Source organism: Manis javanica, chromosome 5, assembly GCF_040802235.1.
Source record: "Manis javanica isolate MJ-LG chromosome 5, MJ_LKY, whole genome shotgun sequence".
NCBI classification, from domain to species: domain Eukaryota; kingdom Metazoa; phylum Chordata; class Mammalia; order Pholidota; family Manidae; genus Manis; species Manis javanica.
Window position 1 is genome coordinate 164,709,589 of NC_133160.1, and position 21,301 is coordinate 164,730,889.

General features: G+C 36.2%; 1 protein-coding gene across 2 annotated transcripts in view; it reads left to right on the forward strand.

The window, feature by feature from the left end:
* RAB28 (RAB28, member RAS oncogene family) overlaps positions 1 to 21,301 on the forward strand; it is a 107,041-nt gene that overhangs the window by 12,240 nt on the left and 73,500 nt on the right. The gene's annotated exons all lie outside the window — the stretch shown is intronic.

Here is a 21,301-nt window from a genome sequence, read left to right on the forward strand (position 1 = left end):
TGATATTTTATTCTGAATATCAAATAGAATAGCTTTTAAGATTTGTACATCTATCTAGAGTTAGTGGAGAACAGGAAGAGTTTATGCATTACAGGGTAAATAATATGAAATTGAATTAATACATTTTCTTCACTTAAAAATTAAAGTGAATATAATGCTTATGGATTTCATTCTCTTAATTTCATCTTACTTTAAATCACTTACAAATTATTATTGGAATTATGTAAATTTATTTAAAGTTTATTAATATAAAATTATATAAATTAATATTGAAGTGAAATTCACATAATATATAATTAACCATTTAAAAAATATGTAATTAGTGGCATTTAGTACATTCACAATGTTGTGTGACCATACCCTCAGATAAGTTTTTGGAGTATGTTTTATGCTATGACATAGCTGCTTAAAATCAGCAGGCATTAATGAGCATGTTTCAAAGATTTCCATCTTTTTTGGGAGTGTTTGAGTTTAGTAATGTCTATTCTCTTCTAATGTACCTCATTATCTTTGGAAAAAGGCAATGTTATATTTCTTCTTGGAACTTGTCATATAAGATTTCTGTTTTAAAGGTACATGTTAAATTTTTTTTTTTGATGGTACATTATTATATTTTATAATTTCTGTGACTGTTACAAGTATATATCCTGTTTTATTAAACAACAATGTAGTATAGTCTTTCCAAGAAGCTCATGAACATTTTCATGAAATTGCCCTGGGAACTAGAAATTCTGGGATAATAAAATGAATTATCTTAAAATAATGATAACATAATGAATGTTCTCTGTTTTCTAGAGATCCTAAATTAAATGTTATGTAAAGAGCACAAATAACATTTACCAGTAGTTTCTTTTGTTAAGATATATGTAAATTTTTTATCCAGGCAAGAGAAGTTCTGACTGCAGTTCACTATCATAAATTGGGGTTAATGTTACTTTTCTAAAACAATGCTTTCAAAAACATTCAAATAGCGTTTAAATATATTTAATGACCTTATATTTTATAATCATATAATTATTCTTCTGAGTGGATCTGTACTGTCTGTAGATGTTGTATATTTCCCATCTCATGAATACTTTGGAGTTTGGTACTCATGCGACAGGATAAGAAATCTTTCAGAAATAATATTCTGACAAGCTGTTTTGAAGATACCATTTTAATGTATTATTTAGGATTTTGTATTAGTTTATCTAACTTATGCATTGTGTATAGAAATAATTATCTGTATCTGGACTCTTCTTTTAAAGCATCTCTTGACATCCAGAAGGAAGCTTATCTGTAGGCTGGGAATTAACTTAGATTCAAATAAAATTGATTATTTTACCCATTCACTTTTTCCCCAGCACCATTAAACTTTAGCAATAGCCTGTTGAATAGTGTTGGGTGAAACAAAATTGACACCCAAGAAACAATTAGGTATTTTGACAAGAACTAGCTCTAAAAATTGAAGTATTTCTCAGTTAAGTTCCCAGATTTTAAATTAACATTTTCTAGGAGTCTTAAGAAAGATGTTATAGGCTATTTTTCATAGTGGTTACGTGCAAACATAGTACATACTGTTTAGTGCCCTGTAACCTGTGGCTAACAGAGGCTAATAACAAACCTCAGAGAGGGACTGGGTGTTTCATTTTTGTAGTTCTTTCCATCTTGGAATGTAAGTGGTTTGCAAACACTGCCCAACTGAGCATAAACTCAGTGAAGTGTAGTCATTTGAGAGGTAGAACATAACTGCTATTGTGTGCCCGTGCGCTATACAGATGATCACCAACAAAAGGGTTTGGTGCCTATATGACAACTGGGGAGAAGAGCATATCTCAAAGCTTGACTCCATAAGACCCTCTGCTGTCTTTTACTATGAATTTTTTTATTTGGATATTTGCCGATTATAACTGATTATACTGACAGACCTCTCTTGTTTCTTCTTACAGGTTGTACTTACACAGCAAAGTACATGTTGCTGTGACTACTGTTTAATCTATGTGATTTAATTCATTTCTATATATAGTTGAAGGTGAAAGTTGGTTGTTTACCATACAAATCAGGGAGAAAAAAATACCTACATTTTGAGAATGGACAGCCTTTCATTTTTGGGAAGGTTAAATTTTGTGTGTACTGTGCCTGTTAACTTTTAGAACTAAATCGATGAAATGCCTTGACAGTACTGCCAAGGGCTGTCTGTCACCAGCGTTCCTTCAGAACTGCTCTCAGGTATTCCCTTGAAAATGGTGTCTGTTTGATTCACTGACTCATTATACTTATTAGCTCTGGTGATAAGTCAAATAAATGAAGACAAAATACTATATAAAGTAACTTTCTATAACATTTACTAGAAACTTTGAGGTTTTTAGTAAATAAAGACAAGGGGTTTTTAGTAAATAAAGACAAGGGGTGGTAGTATATTCTGGAAACTTTCTTAAAGAGGACAAGTGAAGTTAAGGCACAGAAAATGTAGGAAATTTTTGTTGAAGAATTTAAAGATAATAGAAGGATTTATTCAACTTGAAATTTGATTTCTGAAAGTCATGGGAGAAGATTTGGTGGATAGATGCATAATAAAAGGGTATCAGGGACACAGGACGTGGGTTTAGATGGCCACAAGATTGCCAAGAAAATTATTTCTAGTAGTTTTCAGTAGATTCTTCTCAGACTTCAGTTGTTGCCAAGATGTGTTGCATTTTGAGGGAGTTGTATTTTCTTGTGTCTGAGAAGGTTCTGATCGTTATCTGGAAGGAGTCAGAGGAGGTATGGATTGATTGACATGGTGAGAGATTCAGGGCTTGGAGGGTACTTGTCTTATAAGCTCCCAAAGAGGTGCGTACTTAGAGGTCTGGCCGTGGTATGCTGAAGCTGGTGGGTGGAGGTCGTGGGAGTCAGTGGTTGCTTATATGAGTTATGGTAGTTTGTCTTTGAAAGAAGTGGTCTATTTCACCTATGTTTTCAAATTTTTGGTCACAAAGTTCATATAAGTCCTTTATTATTCTTTTAATGACAGTAGGATCAATAGTGATGACCTCTCATTAATTTGTGTCCTCTCTCCTTTTCTTTTTTTTGTTTAACCTGGCTAGAGATTTATCAGATAATTTTTTCTGTTGTTTTCCCCCTTTCAGTTTCATTGATCTCTGCTCTAATTTGTATTATTTAAATTTTTTTCTTCTGCTTGCGTTAAGCTTAAATTGGTCGTCTTCTCTAGTTTTCCTAAAGTGGAAGCTTAGATTACTGTTTCTTCTTTTCTAATATATGTATTGAATTCATTTTCCTCTAAACACTGTTTTTGCTGTGTCCCACAAGTTTTGGTAGGTTATATATATGTATTTTTTCCCAATAACTTTTTTTATTAAGGTGTCATTGATACATTATCTTATAAAGGTATCACATGAGCAACATTGTAGTTATTACATTCATCCATGTTATCAAGTCCCCCACCCACCCCATTGTAGTCACTGTCCATAATCATAGTAAGATGCTGTAGAGTCACTACTTGTCTTCTCTGTGCTATACTGCCTTCACTGTGACCCCCCTAAGTTATGTGTGCTAATCATAATGTCCCTTAATCCCTTTCTCCATCCCTCCCAACCCACCTTCCCCAAGCCCTTGCCATTTGTAACTGCTAGTCTCTTCTTGAGTCTGTGAGTCTGCTGCTGTTTTGTTCCTTCAGTTTTGTTTTGTTGTTATACTCCACAAATGAGGGAAATCATTTGGTACTTGTCTTTCTCTCCCTGGCTTATTTCACTGAGCATAATACCCTCTAGCTCCATCCATGTTGTTGCAAATGGTAGGATTTGTTTTCTTCTTATGGCTGAATAATATTCCATTGTATATATATATATGTACCACATCTTTATCTATTCGTCTACTGATGGACACTTAGGTTGCTTCCTTGACTATTATAAGTAGTGCTGAAATAAACATGGGGTATGTATGTCTTTTTGAATCAGGAGTCTTGTATTCTTTGGGTAAATTCCTAGGAGTGGAATTCCTGGATCAAATGATATTTCTATTTTTAGTTTTTTGAGGAACCTCCATATTGCTTTCTACAGTGGTTGAACTAATTTACATTCCCACCAACTGTATAGGAGGGTTCCCCTTTCCCACATCCTTGCCAGCATTTGTTGTTCCTTGTCTTTTGGATGTTGGCCATTCTAACTGGTGTGAGGTGATATCTCATTGTGGTTTTAATTTGCATTGCTTTGATAATTAGCAACGTGAAGCATCTTTTCATGTGCCTTTTGGCCCTCAGAATTTATTCTTTGGAGAAATGTCTGTTCATATCCTCCACCCATTTTTTAATAGGGTTATTTACTATTTGGGTGTTGAGTCATGTGTGAGTTCTTTATACATTTTGGATTGTAACCCCTTGTCAGATATATTGTTTACAAATATATTCTCCCATACTGTAGGATGCCTTTTTGATCTGCTGATGGTGTCCTTTGCTGTACAGAAGCTTTTTAGCGTGATGTAGTTACATTTGTTCATTTTTGCTTTTGTTTCCCTTGCCTGAGGAGATGAGTCCAGGAAAAATTTGCTCATGTTTATATTCAAGAGATGTTTGCATATGTTTTCTTCTGAAAGTTGTTTGTTGTTTTATGGTTGCATGACTTACATTCAGGTCTTTGATCCATTTTGAGTTTCTTTGTGTATGGAGTTAGACAATAATCTAGTTTCATTCTCTGAGATGTAGCTGTCCAGTTTTGCTAACACCAGTTGTTGAAGAGGCTGTCATTTACCCATTGTATATTCATGCCTCCTTTATCATATATTAATTGGCTGTATGTGTTTGGGTTTATATTTGGGCTCTCTATTCTGTTCCATTGGTTGACAGGTCTGTTCTTGTGCCAGTACCAAATTGTTTTGATTACTATGGCTTTGTAGTAGAGCTTGAAGTTAGGGAATGTAATTCCCCAACTTTATTCTTCCTTCTCAGGATTGCTTTGGCTGTTTGGGGTCTTTTGTGGTTCCATATGAATTTTACAACTATTTGCTCTAGTTTGTTGAAGAATTCTATTGGTATTTTGATAAGAATTGCATTGAATCTTTAGATTGCTTTAGGTAGGATGGCTATTTTGACAATATTAATTCTTCCTATCCATGAGCACAGGATTTATTTCCTTTCATTGGTGTCGTCTTTAATTTCTCTTAAGAGTGTCTTATAGTTTTCAGGGTATAGGTCTTTTACCCCCTTGGTTAGGTTTATTCCTAGGTATTTTATTCTTTTTGATGCAATTGTGAATGGAATTGTTTGCCTAATTTCTCTTTCTGCTACTTCATCATTAGTATATAGGAATGCAACAGATTTCTGTGTATTAATATTGTATCCTGCAACTTTGCTGAATTCAGATATTAGTTCTAGTAGTTTTGGAGTAGATTCTTTAGGGTTTTTATGTACCATATCATGTCATCTGCAAACAGTGATAATTTGGCTTCTTCCATACCAATCTGGATGCCTTTTATTTTTTTGTGTTATCTGATTGCCATGGCTAGGACCTCCAGTACTATGTTGATAAAAATGGGGAGAGTGGGCATCCTTGTCTTGTTCCTAGTCTTAGGGGAAAAGCTTTCAGCTTCTCACTGTTAAGTATGATGTTGGCAGTGGGTTTGTCATATGTGGCCTTATTATGTTGAGGTACTTGCCCTCTATACCTATTTTGTTGAGAATTTTTATCATGAATGTATGTTGAATTTTGTTGAACGCTTTTTCAGCATCTATGGAGATGATCATGTGCTTTTTGTCCTTCTTTTTGTGGATGTGGTGTATGATGTTGATGGATTTTCAAATGTTGTACCATCCTTGCATCCCTGGAATAAATCCTACTTGATCATGATGGATGATCTTTTGATGTGTTTTTGAATTTGGTTTGCTAATGTTTTCTTGAGTATTTTTGCATCTATGTTCATGAGGGATATTGGTCTGTAATATTCTTTTTATGTGGTGTCTTTGCCTGGTTTTCGTATTAGAGTGATGGTGGCCTCATAGAATGAGTTTGGGAGTATTCCCTCCTCTTCTACTTTTTGGAAAACTTTAAGGGCGATGGGTATTAGGTCTTTACTAAATGTTTGATAAAATTCAGCAGTGAAACCATCTGGTCCAGGAATTTTGTTCTTAGGTAGTTTTTGATTACCTATTCAATTTCCTTGCTGGTAATTGGTCTATTCAGATTTTCGGTTTCTTCCTAGGTCAGCCTTGGAAGGTTATATTTTTCTAGAAAGCTGTCCATTTCTTCTAGGTTTTCCAGTTTGTTAGCATACAATTTTTCATAGTATTCTCTTATAATTCTTTGTATTTCTGTGGTGTCCATAGTGATCTTTCCTTTCTCGTTTCTGATTCTGTTTATGTGTGTAGACTCTTTTTTCTTGATAAGTCTGGCTAGGGGTTTATCTATTTTGTTTATTTTCTCAAAGAACCAGCTCCTGTTTTCATTGATTCTTTCTTTTGTTTTATTCTTCTCAATTTTATTTATTTCTGCTCTAATCTTATGTCCCTCCTTCTACTGACTTTGGGCCTCATTTGTGCTTCTTTTTCTAGTTTCATTAATTGTGAGTTTAGAGTGTTCATATGGGATGTTCTTCCCTCAGGTAGGCCTGTACTGCAACATTCTTCCCTCTTAGCATGGCCTTTGCTGCATCCCACAGATATTGCAGTGTTTAATTATTATTGTCATTTGTCTCCCTATATTGCTTGATCTCTGTTTTTATTTGGTCATTGGTCCATTGATTATATAGGAGCATGTTGGTAAGCCTCCATATGTTTGTGGGCTTTTTCATTTTCTTTGCGTAATTTATTTCTAGTTTCATACCTTTGTGGTCTGAGAAGCTGGTTGGTACAATGTCAATCCTCCTAAATTTATTGAGGCTCTTTTTATGGCCTGGTATATGATCCATTCTTAAAAATGTTCCATGTGCACTTGAGAAGACTATATCCTGCTGCTTTTGGATGGAGTATTCTGTAGATGTCTGTTACATCCATCTGTTCTAATGTGTTCTTTAGTGCCTCTGTGTCCTTACTTATTTTCTGTCTGTTTGATCTCTCCTTTGGAGTGATCGGTATATTGAATTCTTCTAAAATGAATGCACTGCATTCTATTTCCCCATTTAATTCTGTTAGTATTTGTTTCACATATGTAGGTGCTCCTATGTTGGGTGAATAGATATTTATGATGGTTATATCCTTTTGTTGGACTGATCCATTTATCATATATAATGCCCTTCTTTGTCTCTAGTTTCTTTCTTTGTTTTGAAGTCTATTTTGTCTGATATAAGTACTATAACTCCTGGTTTTTTCTCCCTACTAGTTGCATGAAATAACTTTTTCCATCCCTTCACTTTTAGTCTGTGTATATCTTTTGGTTAGAAGTGAGTCTCTTGTAGGCAGCATATAGATGTGTCTTGTATTTTTATCCATTCTGTAACTCTGTCTTTTGATTTGGTGCATTCAGTTCATTTCCCTTTATGGTGATTATTGATAGATGTGTATTTACTACCATTGCAGGCTTTAGATTTGTGGTTACCAAAGTTTCCAGGATAGCCTCTTTACTATCTAACAGTCTAACTTAACTCACTGTGTATGCTATTTCAAACACAATCTAAAGGTTTGTTTTTTTTTCCTTCTCCATGCTTTTTATTATAGGTGTCATTTTCTGTGCTCTTTGTGTATCCCTTGACTGACTTTGTGGGTAGTTGATTTAATTTTGCCTTCGCTAAGTATTTTATTGGTCTGCCTCCTTTGCTGTGGTTTTATTTTTTCTGGTGACAGCTATTTAGCCTCAGGAGCACTTGCATCTATAGCAGTCCATCCAAAATACACTGTAGAGATGGTTTGTGGGAGGTAAATTCCTTCAACTTTTACTTATCTGGAATTTCTTTAATCCCTCTGTCATACTTAAATGACAGTCTTGCTGGATAGAATATTCTTGGTTCTAGGCACTTCTGTTCCATTGCATTAAATATATCATAAAATTCTCTTGTGGCCTGTTTGGTTTCTGCTGATAACTCTGGTTATAACCTGATGGGTTTTCCTTTGTAGGTGATCTTTTTTCTGTCTCTGGCTGCTTTTTAATACCCTGTCCTTATCCTTGATCTTTGCCATTGTAATTACTATATGTCTTGGTGTTTTCTTCCTTGGGTCCCTTGTGTTGGGAGATCTGTGCACTTCCATGGCCTGAGAGACTAGTTCCTTCCCCAGACTGGGGAAGTTTTTAGCAATCATTTCCTCTAAGACACTTTCAATCCCTTTTTTTCTCCTTCTTCTGGTACCCCATAAGGCAAATATTGTTCCATTTGGTTTGGTCACACAGTTCTCTCATTCTTTCATTCCTAGAGGTCTTTTTTTCTCTCTGTGCCTCAGCTACTTTGTATTCCTGTTCTCTAATTTCTATTTCACTTACTGTAGCATCTCATCAATCTCATCTTATCTGCTTTTATTAAATCCCTCCATTGTATGTTCATTTTAGGTACTGTATTTTACAATGTTTCTGTCTCTTTCTTAATGTCCTCCCTGAGGTCTTAAATATTCTTGTGTATCTCCATGAGCATGTTTATGCTTTTTATTTTGATATTTTCCTCAGGAAGATTGGTCATATTATTTTCACTTAGCCCTGTTGCCCTGTTGCTGGTGTTTGAGGGATTTTGGTTTGCACCAGGTTCTTTTGATGTTTCATATTTTTAATTATTTCTATGAAATAATAACTTTAAGTAGGCAGCACTCTCCAGTGCTCAGAAGTTCTACTCTCTGGAGCTGCTGAGACCCTGGAGTGATGATGGGGGTCACAGGCAAGTAGGGCCAGTGCCTGCTGGGAGGAAAGAGCTTTTTCCTGCTTCCTAACTGCTGTGCCTGCCTCTACTGCCAGGGCCAGTGGGCCAAGTGCACAGGGAGGAGCCTGTTTGCTTTGCCCCTGAAGCTGCCCTAGGCAGGGCTGCCTTCCTGTTGGCCTGGCACAATGGGAGGGCAGCATGTTTGTGAACCAGTTCCAGGGCAAGTTCCCAAGCTGCTAGGCTGAGTGTGCCAGGACAATTTTGTCCACCTGCCCTTTCTCCTGAGGAGCAAGCTCTGTGTAATCCTTTCCCCTTTAGCAGCTGTCACTGTTGGGAAGTCTTTCAAAGTGCTCACCTTTCTTTTGTCTTAGAGTGGCTGGTTGAGGGTACCTGTTCTCTACAAGTGGCTGGAATCTCAGTCTCTCCAAGTATTCTGACTGTCTTTGCTTTCCAACCCCTGTAATCTCAAGTGCACTATGTAATGTGGGTTTGTGCTCCCAAGGCAGATCTCCACTCATGGGTATTTAGCAGTCCTGGGCTTCTACTCCCTCATGTTTCTCTTCTGCCTGTGAGCTGGGGTGAGGAGAGAGCTTGGATCCCACTGGATAGTGGCTTTGCTATTTTACCCCTTTCTGTGAGGTCTTCTCTTTCCCCCAGTTGTAGGTAGTCTGTTGCAGTCTTCTTTCTAGTCACACTTCCAGAATTAATTGTATTTGCTGTATTTTCATGTTATGTGTGGTTTTGGGAGGAGGGTTCTTGTTTATGCTGCTGTCTTATATAATGATAGGTTATATCTTTATTAATTTAAAATAGTAAAAAAAAATTCTTTTGAGACTTTTTTTGATAATATTTTATTTAGAAGTATGCTGTTTAATCTCCAAATATTTTGAGTTTTTCTATCTTTCTGTTATTGATTTCTAGTTTAATTCCATTATAGTCTTAAGAATATGCTTGGTATGAATTCTATTCTTATAAATTTGTTAAGGTATATTTTATAAGCCCAGAATGTGGTTGATCTTGATGAATATTTCATGTGAGTTTGATAAGATTGTAAATTCTAATGTTATTTAAACTGTTCTGTAAATGTCAGTTAGATGAAGCTGATTATTCTTTCAGGTCAGCTTACTGATTTTCTGCTTGTTTGGCATATCAGTGAAAATCTTTGTTGAAGTCTCCAGCTACAGTAGTAGATATGTGCATTTGGAATTCCTTATAGATATAACACTTTTGGCCTCACATATTTTGATAATCTGTTGTTAGGTGTATATACATTAAGCATTATTATGTCTTCTTGGAGAAATGGCCCCTTTATCATTATACCAATCATTATACTTAATTACTTATTCTGAAGTATGCTTTGTTTGAAATTAATAATATAGCTACTCCAGTTTTCCTCTCTTTAGTGTTAGCTTGGTATTTCTTTATCCTTTCACTTTTAACCTGTTATCTTTATATGTAAAATAGTTTCCTGTAGGCAACAAATAGTTCAGTCATGGTTTTTCATCCACTTTGAGAATCTGTCTTTTAATTGGTATATTTAGATCATTCACATTTAAAGTGGTTGTTGAGACAGGGGGAGGCTTGTGAAAGATGGTGAAGTTGGAAGACAAGGTAGAATCCTTCTCCCACATACACACCAAGGAAACAACTACAGGTAATGTAACTAACCCTCAAAATGACCCGAAGGCTGCAGAACAGACCATCTACACCTGGTGAAGAAGAGAAGCCCAAATAAAAGAAGGGTAAAGTGGCAGAACCACAACCAGTTGGGAACCAGAAACCTTCCCCCATCCTAGTCTACAGGCATGAGGGAGAGCAATCTAGCAGGGAGGAGATGAGTGCTCAGGAATCCTGCACACCTGACCTTGGAGATCTGCTCTGGGAATATGAGTCCACAACATTGCACTGAGCTTTGGTGATTAATGGGGCTGGATACCAGGGAGATTTGGAGCATTCTTTCTGGGAGGCTGAGGCTCCTGCCCCCTGTGAAGGACAGGCATGCTCTGTTGGTTCCACTGACACCCAACCCAGAGGCAGCAGTTTGAAAGAATTACTGGCATCAGGAAGGATTCCAGAGAGGCTGGGGTATGACAGAGCTCTCTCTGAAGGAGAAATGGCAAGTGGACAATGATTCCCCAGCCCTCCCTCAGCCCAACTGTTTGGGCACTTGCAAGATCTCCAGAAGCTCCATCCCCATCACTGGTGGCTCAGCCCTGAGGTGTTTCCCTGTGCACCTGCCCATCTGCCCAGCCTGCTTGGCCCAGCAGCGGTCAGATTTCACTGGCTGGCAGGTGAAGGGATGCTGCCTGGCAGGCAGAGGGAGGCTTTTCTAGTTTTCCTGACCCTCACTTAGCCCAGCTGAAGAGGTACCTGTGGAAGTCAACTCCAAATGCTCTTTCCTTCTTGCTGGTGGCCCAGCATGTGCTCCCCTGCACACCTGTCCTGCCTGCCCCTCCAGCCCAGCAGCGCTGCCATTGCTGCCCAGCAGACAGAGACTGGCCCTGCCCAGAACATCCCAGCAGAATCTACCAGTTGGGTGACAAAGGGCCTGCTGAGGTGAGGTGTGAGCTACTGCTGACTGAGGTCAGCCACTGCCAGCAGACAGGCGGAAAGGTGGCTCCATCCACAGCCCACTATCAGCAACTGCAGCTCCACCACAAAGGAGAAACAGGTGCTGGTGAGCAGTCTTTAGTTGCTAGGCGTGACAGAATGCCTTCTTCATGAAGTCAGTACTTTCTAGACCAGGAGGCATAGCTGATCTATCTAATATAAAGGATGAAACCCAGACAAAATGAGGAGGCATATAAATATGTTCCAAACAAATGAAAAGGGTAAGACACCAAAAAGAGGGCTAAATGAAACAGTTCACCAATCTTCTTGATAAAGATTTCAAAGTAATAGTCATAAAAAGAATGACTGACCTGGGGAAAAAGAATTTATGATCTCAGTGAGAAGGCAAAGATATAGAAGAGTTGAAAAAGAGCCATTTAGAGCTGAAGGGTACAGCAACTGGAATGAAAAATACAATGGAGGGTATTAAATAATTGTAAGTAGAGGGGGACAATGAGAAGGAAATTAGAGAACAGGAAAACAGTTGAGGGAAAGAGAAAAAAAGAATTTCTAAAAATTAGAGAATGCTGACAGAACTGTGTGACAAGTACAAATGAAGCAATATTCACATAATAGGGGTACCAGAAGGAGAAGAGAGAGACAAAAGGATTAGCAAGTCTCTGAAAAAATAATTGCTGTAAACTTAATCTGGGGAAGGCAATAGATACCCAGGTCCTTGAAGCACAGAGAATCCATAAGAAAAAGGACTCCAAGAAGATAGCACCAAGACATATAACAATTAAAATGGCAAATATTAAAGATAAGGAGAGAATTTAAAAAGCGGCAAGAGAGAAGCATAATTACCTATAAGAGAAACCCCGTAAGGCTGTCAGCTTTTCTCCGCAGAAACTTTACAGGCCAGAAAGGAGTGGCATGAAATATTTAATATATTGAAATGGCAGAACCTAAAATAGAGAATCCTCTACCCAGCAAGGTTATCATTCAGAACTGAAGGACTAATTAAAAGTTTCCCATATAAATGGAAGTTAAACGAATTCACCACCACTAAACCAGCCTTACAGGGTATGTTAAAGGAACTTCTGTAGGTGGAAAGCTTCATTAATGGAAGTAAACCCAAAAATGAAGTTAAAAAAAGAACTAAGCACAAAATTGGTCAAGGGATACACAAAAAGAATGCAGATTATGACATGTAAGACATAAAGATGGAGGAGGAGGAATAAAAAAGAAGTGACTTTAGATTGTGTTTGAAATAGAGTGACCATCAACTTAATACAGACTTTTATATATTTAGGAAACTATGAACCTTGTAACAATGATAAACCTAAAGCTTATAACTGATACACAAAAAATTAAAAAAAGAAATCCAGTCACAACACTAAAGAAAACCATTGGATAGAAAAGAGTATAAGAGAGGCAGAAAGGAACAGAGAGGAACTACAAAACAACCAGAAAAAAATTAGTAAGTACATACCTATCAGTGACTACCTTACGTGTAAATGGACTGAATGTACCAATCAAAAGACACAGGGTGGCAGAATGGATTAAAAGATTAGAGATCTTTTAAGAAACAGACCCATCTGTATGCTGCCTACAAGAGACTCATTTCAGACCTAGACACATATGTAGACTGAAAGTGAAGGTATGAAAACGTATTTCATGCAAACAATAGGGAGATAAAAGCAGGAGTAGCAGTACTTAGACAAAACAGACTTCACGACAAAGTAACAAGAGACAAAGAGGGACACTACATAATAATAAATGGATCAGTCCCACAAGAGGATATTACAATTGTAAATACCTATGCTCCCAACATAGGAGCACCTAAATATATAAAATAAATACTAACAGACATAAAGGGAGAAATAGACTACAACACAATCATATTAGGGGACTAGGGGACTTTAACATCCTACTTACATCAATGTACATATCATCCAGAGAGAAAATAAATAAGGAAACAGAGGCACTGAACAACACATTAGACCAGATGGACTTAGCAGATATATATAGAACATTCTACCCAAGAGCAGCAGGATGTACATTTTTCTCACATGCACATGGGATGTTCTTCAGAATAGATTATGTATTAGGTCACAAAAAGAGCCTCAGTAAGTTCAAAAACATTGAAATTGTATCAAGCATCTTTTCTTGTCAGAATGTTATGACACTAGAAATAAATTACATGAAGAAAACAAAAAACTACCACAAACACATGGAGGCTAAATAACATGCTTCTAAATAGTCAATGGATCAATGAATACATCAAAGAAGAAAGCAAGCAATACATGGAGACAAATGAAAACAAAAATACAACAGTTCAAAATATGTGGGATGGTTCTTTGAGAAAATAAAATAAACAAACCCCTAGTCAGGTTATCAAGAAAAAAAAGAGAGGGAACACAAATAAAATCATAAATGAAAGAGGAATAGTCATGATGGATACCACATAAATACAAATAATTATTAGAGAATTCTATGAAAAATTATATACCAATAAATTGGACAACCTAGAAGAAATGGACAAATTCCCAAATACCTTCCAAGACTGACCCAGGAAGAAACAGAAAATCTGAACAAACCAATTTCCAGTAATGAAATTGAATTGTTAATCAAAAATCTCCCCCAAACAAAAGTTGAGGACTAGGTGGCCTCACAGCAGAATTCTGTGAAACTTTAAAGAATAGCTAATGCCCATTCTTAATGTATTCCAAAAAGTAAAAGAGGAGGGAATACTTCCAAACTCATTCACTCATTCTGTGAGGTCAGCATCCTCTAATACCAAAACCAGACTAAGACACTATGAAAAAGAAAATTATAGCCCAATATTCCTGATAAACATGGATATAGAAATCCTCAACAAAATATTAGCAAACTGAATTTAAAAATACATCAGAAGGATCTTACATCATGAACAAGTGGGATTTATTTCAGGGATGCAAGGGTAGTACAATATTTGTAAATCAATCAGTGTGATACACCACATTATCAAAAGAATAAAAACCATATGATCATCTCAATAGATGCTGAAAAAGGGTTTGACAAAAATCAACATCCATTCATGATAAATACTCTCAACACAATGGGTATAGAGGGAACATACCTCAACATAATAAAGCCCATATATGACAGACCCACAGTTGTCATACTCAATGGTGAGGAGCTGAAAGCTTTTCCTCTAAGATTAAGAACAAGACAAGGATGTCCACTTTCACCACTTCTATTCAACATAATACTGGAGGTCCTAGCCACAGCAGTCAGACAAAATAAAGAGATAAAAGTTATCCAAATTGGTAAGGAAGAAGTAAAACTGTCACTGTTTGCAGATGGCATGATACTATATACAGAAAACACTAAGTTCTCCACCAAAAAACAATTAGAACTAATAACTGGATTCAGCAAATTTTCAGGATATAAAATTAATACACTGAAATTTGTTGCATTCCTATATTCTGACAATGAACTAGCAGAATGAGAAATCAGGAAAACAATTCAATTTCCAATTGCATCAAAAATAATAAAATACTTAGGAATAAACCTAACCAAGGAGATGATAGACCTGTACTCTGAAAACTAATACCCTGATAAGAGAAATTGAAGAAGACACAATAAATGGAAATCTGTCTCATGCTCATGGATAGGAAGAATTAATATTGGAAGAATGGCCATCCTGCCCAAAGCAGTTTACAGATTCAATACAATCCCTATCAAACTACTAATGAAATTTTTCACTGAACTAGAGCAAGTAATACTAAAACTCGTATGCAACCATAAAAGAGTCCAAATAGCCAAAGCAATCTTGAGAAAGAAAAACAAAACTTGGGGTATTTCACGTCTTGAATTCAAGCTATACTATAAAACTACATTAATCTAAATAGTATGGCACTAGGCAAGAACAAACCCATAGATCAGGGGAACAGAAGAGAGTCCAGAATTAAACCCATGCAAATATGGTCTATTAATATGTAAATGAACCATGAATATACAGTGGAGAAAAGACAGTCTCTTCAATAAACACTGTTGGGAAAACTGGACAGCTACATGCAAGAGAGTGAAACTGGATTATTGTCTAATTCTGTACACAAAAGTAAATTTGAAATGGATTAAGGACCTAAATATAAGATGTGGAAACATAAAACTCTTAGAAGAAACATGTACAGTAATTTCATGAACAATTTTTTTTCTGGACATATCTCCCCAAGCAATGGAACAAAAAATGAAGAAGAGGGTCTACATCAAACTAAAAAGCTTCTGTACAGCAAAGGACACCATCAACAGAACAGAAAGGTAGCCTACAGTATGGGAGAATATATTTGTAAATGATTTATCCACTGAGGGGCTAACTTCCAAAATATATAACAAACTCACACATCTCAACACCAAAATTAACCAAATTAACTGATTAAAAAATGGGCAGAAGACCTGCACAGATACTTTTCCAAAGAGGAAATACATATGGCCAACAAGCACAGAAAAGATGCTCCACATCACTAATCATCATGGATATGCAAATGAAAACCATAATGAGATATCATCTCACATCAGCTGTAATGTCCACTATCCAAAAGACAACAAATAACAAGTGTTGGCGAAGATGTGGAGAAAAGGGAACCCTCCTACACTGTTGGTGGGAATGTAAATTGGTGCAGCCACTGTAGAAAGCAGTATGGACATGCCTCAAGAAGCTTAAAATAGAAATACCATTTGACCCAGTAATGCACTTCTAGGAATTTACCTGAATAAAACAAAATCCCTGATTTGAAATAATATATGCACCACTATGTTTATTGCTGCACTATTTGCAATAGCCAACTTATGGAAACAACCAAAGTGTCCATTAATATATGAATGCATAAAGAAGATATACATATGCACGATAGAATATTCAGCCTTAAAAAAGAAAGAAGTCCTGCCATTTGAAACAACATGGGTAACCTAGAGTATATTTTGCTAAGTGAAATAAACCAGGTGGAGAAAGACAAATGCCATATAATTTCACTTATTATTTTTAGATGTATTTCATGTATCTAAAAACAAAATGAAACAAAATAAACAAAATAGCAGTACACTCATAGACACTGAGAAGTGATTGGTAGTTACCATGGGGGAGGGGTTAGGGTAGGTAGATGTGGAACATGATGGGGATAAAATGGCACAAAAATCTCAATCCTAAATTGGTCATGGGGATGGTAATGCAGCATGGAGAATATTCTTGCCAATGATCTGTGTCATCTTTGATGATGACAAATAGTAATTTGACTCATTGGGGTGAGGAATTAATAATGTGTGTTGCTGTGGAACCACTATTGTATATTTGAAACCAATATAATATATAGTGTACCATCTGTAGTACAATTAAAATGCAAAATGCAAAAAATGTGGTTATTGATATAGTGGGTTTAATATCTATCACTTTTTCCCCTATTCTTTATGTTTGCTCTTTGTTTCATTTTCTCATTCTGTCTTTTCTGGTTTTATTTGAGCATTTTATCTTGTCTCTTAACCTATCATACCTAAAAAAAATTCTTTTTAGCTATTACTGTACAGTTTGCATTATACATTTTTAACCTAAGTCCATGTTCATATAACACTATATTGCTTATATGTATAATTTTCTCAATTCATTTCTTTTGTTCCTTATGGTATTGCTGTCATTCATTTACTTATCCATATAATATAATTATTCAATACATTGTTACTATTATTACTTTAAGCAGTTATATTTTATACCAGTTAAGATTAAGAAAAATAAGTGATTTTATTTTACCTTTACTTCTTCCTTCTCTGGTACTCTTTTTATGTAGAACTGAGTTTCTGATCCATATCATTTCCTTCTCTCTGAAGAACCTGTTTTGCATTTTTTTCCAGGGTAGGTCTGCTGGCTATGAATTCTCTTAGTTTTTGTTTATCTCTGAATTGTTATTTTCCTCTTACTTATAAAGGATAATTTTACATATAGAAGGTTAGATTGGTTCTTTTCTTTTTTTCAACACTTTAAGTATTTCACTCCTTTCTTTTCTTACTTTTGGTTTCTGAGGAGAAATTGTATTTCTTATCCTTGTTCCTCTATAAGGTAATCACTACCTCTCACCACTTTCTTTAAAGATTTTTCCTTTATGTCTTGTTTTATGCAGTTTGAAAATATGATGTGCCTAGGTGTTGTTTTTTTTTTGTATTTATTCTACTTCATGTCTTCTGAGATTGCAGGATCAGTGGTTTGGTGTCTTTAATTAATTTGGTAATTTCTTGGCCATTGTTACTTCAAATATTTCTTAAGCTCTGTTCTCTTTTCTTCTCATATTCCTGTTACTTGTATGATGTCCCATTCAGAACTGCCCCATTGTTCTTTGATGTTTTTCTCTCTGCATTTCAATTTTGTAAGTTTGTATTACCTAATCTTCAAGCTCAATGATTCTTTTCCAGACTGTGTTCAGTCTACTGATGAGTCCATCAAAGGCATTCTTCACTTCTGTTACATTGTTTTTGATATTAACATTTGCTTTTTGTTAGTCTTCAGAGTTTCCATCTCTGTGTGCATTGCCTGTCTGTTCCTGCATATTGGCTACCTTTTCTGTGAGAGCCTTTAAAAGATGAATCATAGTTTTTAAATTCCTGGTTTGATCATTCCAAAGTCTGTATCATATTTGAGTCTGTTGCTAATGTTTGCTTTTTTCCTTCAACCTGCCTTTTAGTGTGCTTTCTGATTTATTGTTGGAAGCTAGACATGTTGTATTGAGTTAAAAGAACTCAGGTAAATAGGCCTTTAATGTGAGGTTTTAGGTTAATTTGGCCAGGAGTTGCTCTGTGTTTAATATTTGCCAATGCCATAGGTGCTACAGACATCGGATTCCTCTAGTGTTTTTGTTTTTTCCTCCCGTCTTTTTGGGCATCTCAGAGAACTCTTCTTAGCTGAAGTTTGTGTCTTGAAGCTCTTTCAAATGTACATAATCCACAACTATTATACTGGAGCCCTGTTGGCAGTGTGGTAAAGTATGGGGAAAGGGAAGCATACTTAAGTCACAGCCTTTTAGTGGGCCTGTCCCTGGGCTGTGACCCCCATAGGTATTTCTTAGCTCTTCCCACTTAGGTGAGGCAGAGTGCCTAGACAGGGCTGGAATTAGGAACTGCCCTTCGCCCATGTAATATAAGACTGTGATTAAGCTTTTTTTTTTCTTAGAGAGTATGCCTTTTTTATGGATAAATTTTGTGGGCGTATTTTACAATGGCTACCTTTCCCTCCCCATGCCAGAGCCATGAAGGAATTTTTCTTGACTCTTTATCACAAGGATCTGGTGGGTGGGGTTCCTGAAGGTAAAACCCATTAAAATGTGGGGGCACCCCTGAGACGTGCACCCAGAAATTTCTCATTCTCAAGCTAGACCACACTCAGCCTCCAGCAGTTGTCAACATTACCATTTAAATGTTCTAACATTTATTGGTTCTAATGGCTTCTGCTCCAGATAAGAAGATTTTGGCTGAGACTGTCTGGATTCACCTGTGTCCAGATTTCAGGGTGGTGATTTTCCTTACAAACTCAACTCTCTGTTGTCTAAGAAAAGTAATTCAGTTTGTTTAGCTTTTTTCTTATTGTGAGAATAGACATGATGGCTTCCAAAGCTCTTCACATGTTAGACCTGAAATCTAAGGCCCTGGAACCTCTTTTGTATTTTAGTGTCTTCGGTTTTGTCATTTTCACTTCTCAGATTTTCACATCTGTGCAGGTCAAAGCTGGTACAATATTGCCATGTTAGGAGCAAAGATAAACATCATACTTTTTACATTAGATCTATTAATAATGGGGTATATGAATGGGTAAGATACTTGGGTTGGTGGATAGCTAGATTACTGAAAAGGTGTTAACCCTTCTATCTTCCTTGTGAGTCCTAGAAGATTCATAGGTATTGCTGACTGAAAAATATTGGGATACATTGGTCTAGATCAGGAATTGATAAACTTTTCCTTAAAGAGCCAGATAGAAAATGTTTTAGGTTTTGCAAGCCATACTGTCTCCGCTGCAGCCACTCAGCACTGCAGTTGTAATGCAGAAGCAGCCATTGATAATAGTTACAGAAATGAGTGTGACTATGTTTCAGTAAAAGTTAATTTACAAATATTTGCTGTGAGCTGGATTTGACATGAGATTTGTGATTTTCCAACCCCTGGTCTAGAGCAGTGATATTTAATTTTTACTCTATAGCCCTGGTCTAGTACTGATCATCAAGAGATGGTGTCCTTATTTTATTTGCAAATATTCTATCATGTTCAGATATTGACCATTGTTGAGATGGAAATTTTCACGTATTAATTAGAAGAGTTCCAAATATCTTAAGGTTAAGGAGGCATCATAGGTCAAGGCTCAATTTATGAGTGTAAAAACTACTTCAAAGTTGCCTTGAAAATGTAATTCTTACTCAGAGTAATAAAAATAAATTCCCAGCAATTGTGTACTATGTTAGTTTTTAAATAAGTCTATTTTTATTCATTTAAACCCTTAGACATGGCAAGTATTATAAAGGTAGATGACAGAAGTGTTGCCTAAGATCAATAGATAGTAGGGACAGGGCTGCAATCCAACAGCACTCTGATTTCCAGGGCAGAGCTCTTTTAACAATATATTGTATCAATTATGTCAACTGGAGGTGGAGTCAATAGATTGGAGATTAGGTTTCTTCAGAGATCAGTTCTGGGATTATTCTTCGTAAGAAAAGTGGGATTATGCTCATGATTTCAAATAATTCTGTTAGGCATTAATTTAAAGCATTTGGGAAGACAAATGTCTAAGTTACTGAAGTGATTTTTGCATAGAAATTATAAAATACTTAAACTGAAGGGGATCTTAGACACTATTTGATGCAATGATCTAATTTTAGAGGCAAACAGCCTGAGACCTGAGAAGCTAAGTGAGGTGGGAGCCAATGTAGTTTAATAAAAGAGCGTGGTACTGGGCGGTCATAGCAGTAGTATGCTAGAACTGGCTGGAGGAGTTCATTCTTAAATTTCCAGAAATTTTTGTGTCCCAGTTGTGGAGTGCATTTGTGATTAAAAATCTATATATACTCATAAACTATATTAAAAACAAAGATACATGGTCAAAATTAATCACTTGCTGGTTATTTTACTACATACTTCTGTTAAATATGCTCTTGAGGTTATTTATGTCTACTCTGTCTGTGTGGTGGAGATGCAGTATAGTAGTGTCCTACTCAATTCTGTGTTCAGTTAAGTGACACTGATAGCTTGAAAATGGCCACAGGGAAGTATAAAAATAACACTCTCCTATCCCTGCTGTGGTGTGAACCAGTTGGTTAATGTTTACCAGTTTATCACTGGCCATGACTTCTGTGTTGTGTCCTTGTCTGTTTATGTACCTGGCTTTGCTGCAAAACTGTGAATTCCTTGAGATGTGGAATTTATATTCCAGTACTTGGCATAATGCTTGGCATTTAGTTTGCAGATAAATTTTGTAGAGTGAATGAGTGGGCTTTATATTCATTCAGTCTTTTATTCACATCTTAGCTCCATCGCTAACCTTGCTTTGCGACCTTCTTTATATTAATCTCTGTTTATTACTAAATTGAGGATAATAATACCAAGCTTCCATGAGTGTTGTGAAGATTAATGAAAAGATCTGGCTATCTGTCTTTTTAGAGGGTACAAAAACGTAGTCAACATTTATGACTATAACCTAAAAAGGAGACCCAAGTGCTATTAGGGTCCAGACTTACACTGTATGCAGAACTTTGTATTAAGTGGGTGACCATGAACTGGATGAGAATCAAGAATGTGGCACTTTTATTTTTGTGTGTATACAGATTTTTCCTTCCCACTCAAAATAATGGGATATATTAAAAGGAATATGATATATAAGAGGCAGGAAGCAACCCCTCTGTTATATTTGGCTTTGTTCAGGCTCTTATTACAGTATCATATCCAGTTTTACATTGCTCATTTTAAAGAGGATGTCAAAAAATTGTATGTAGTGTGTCCT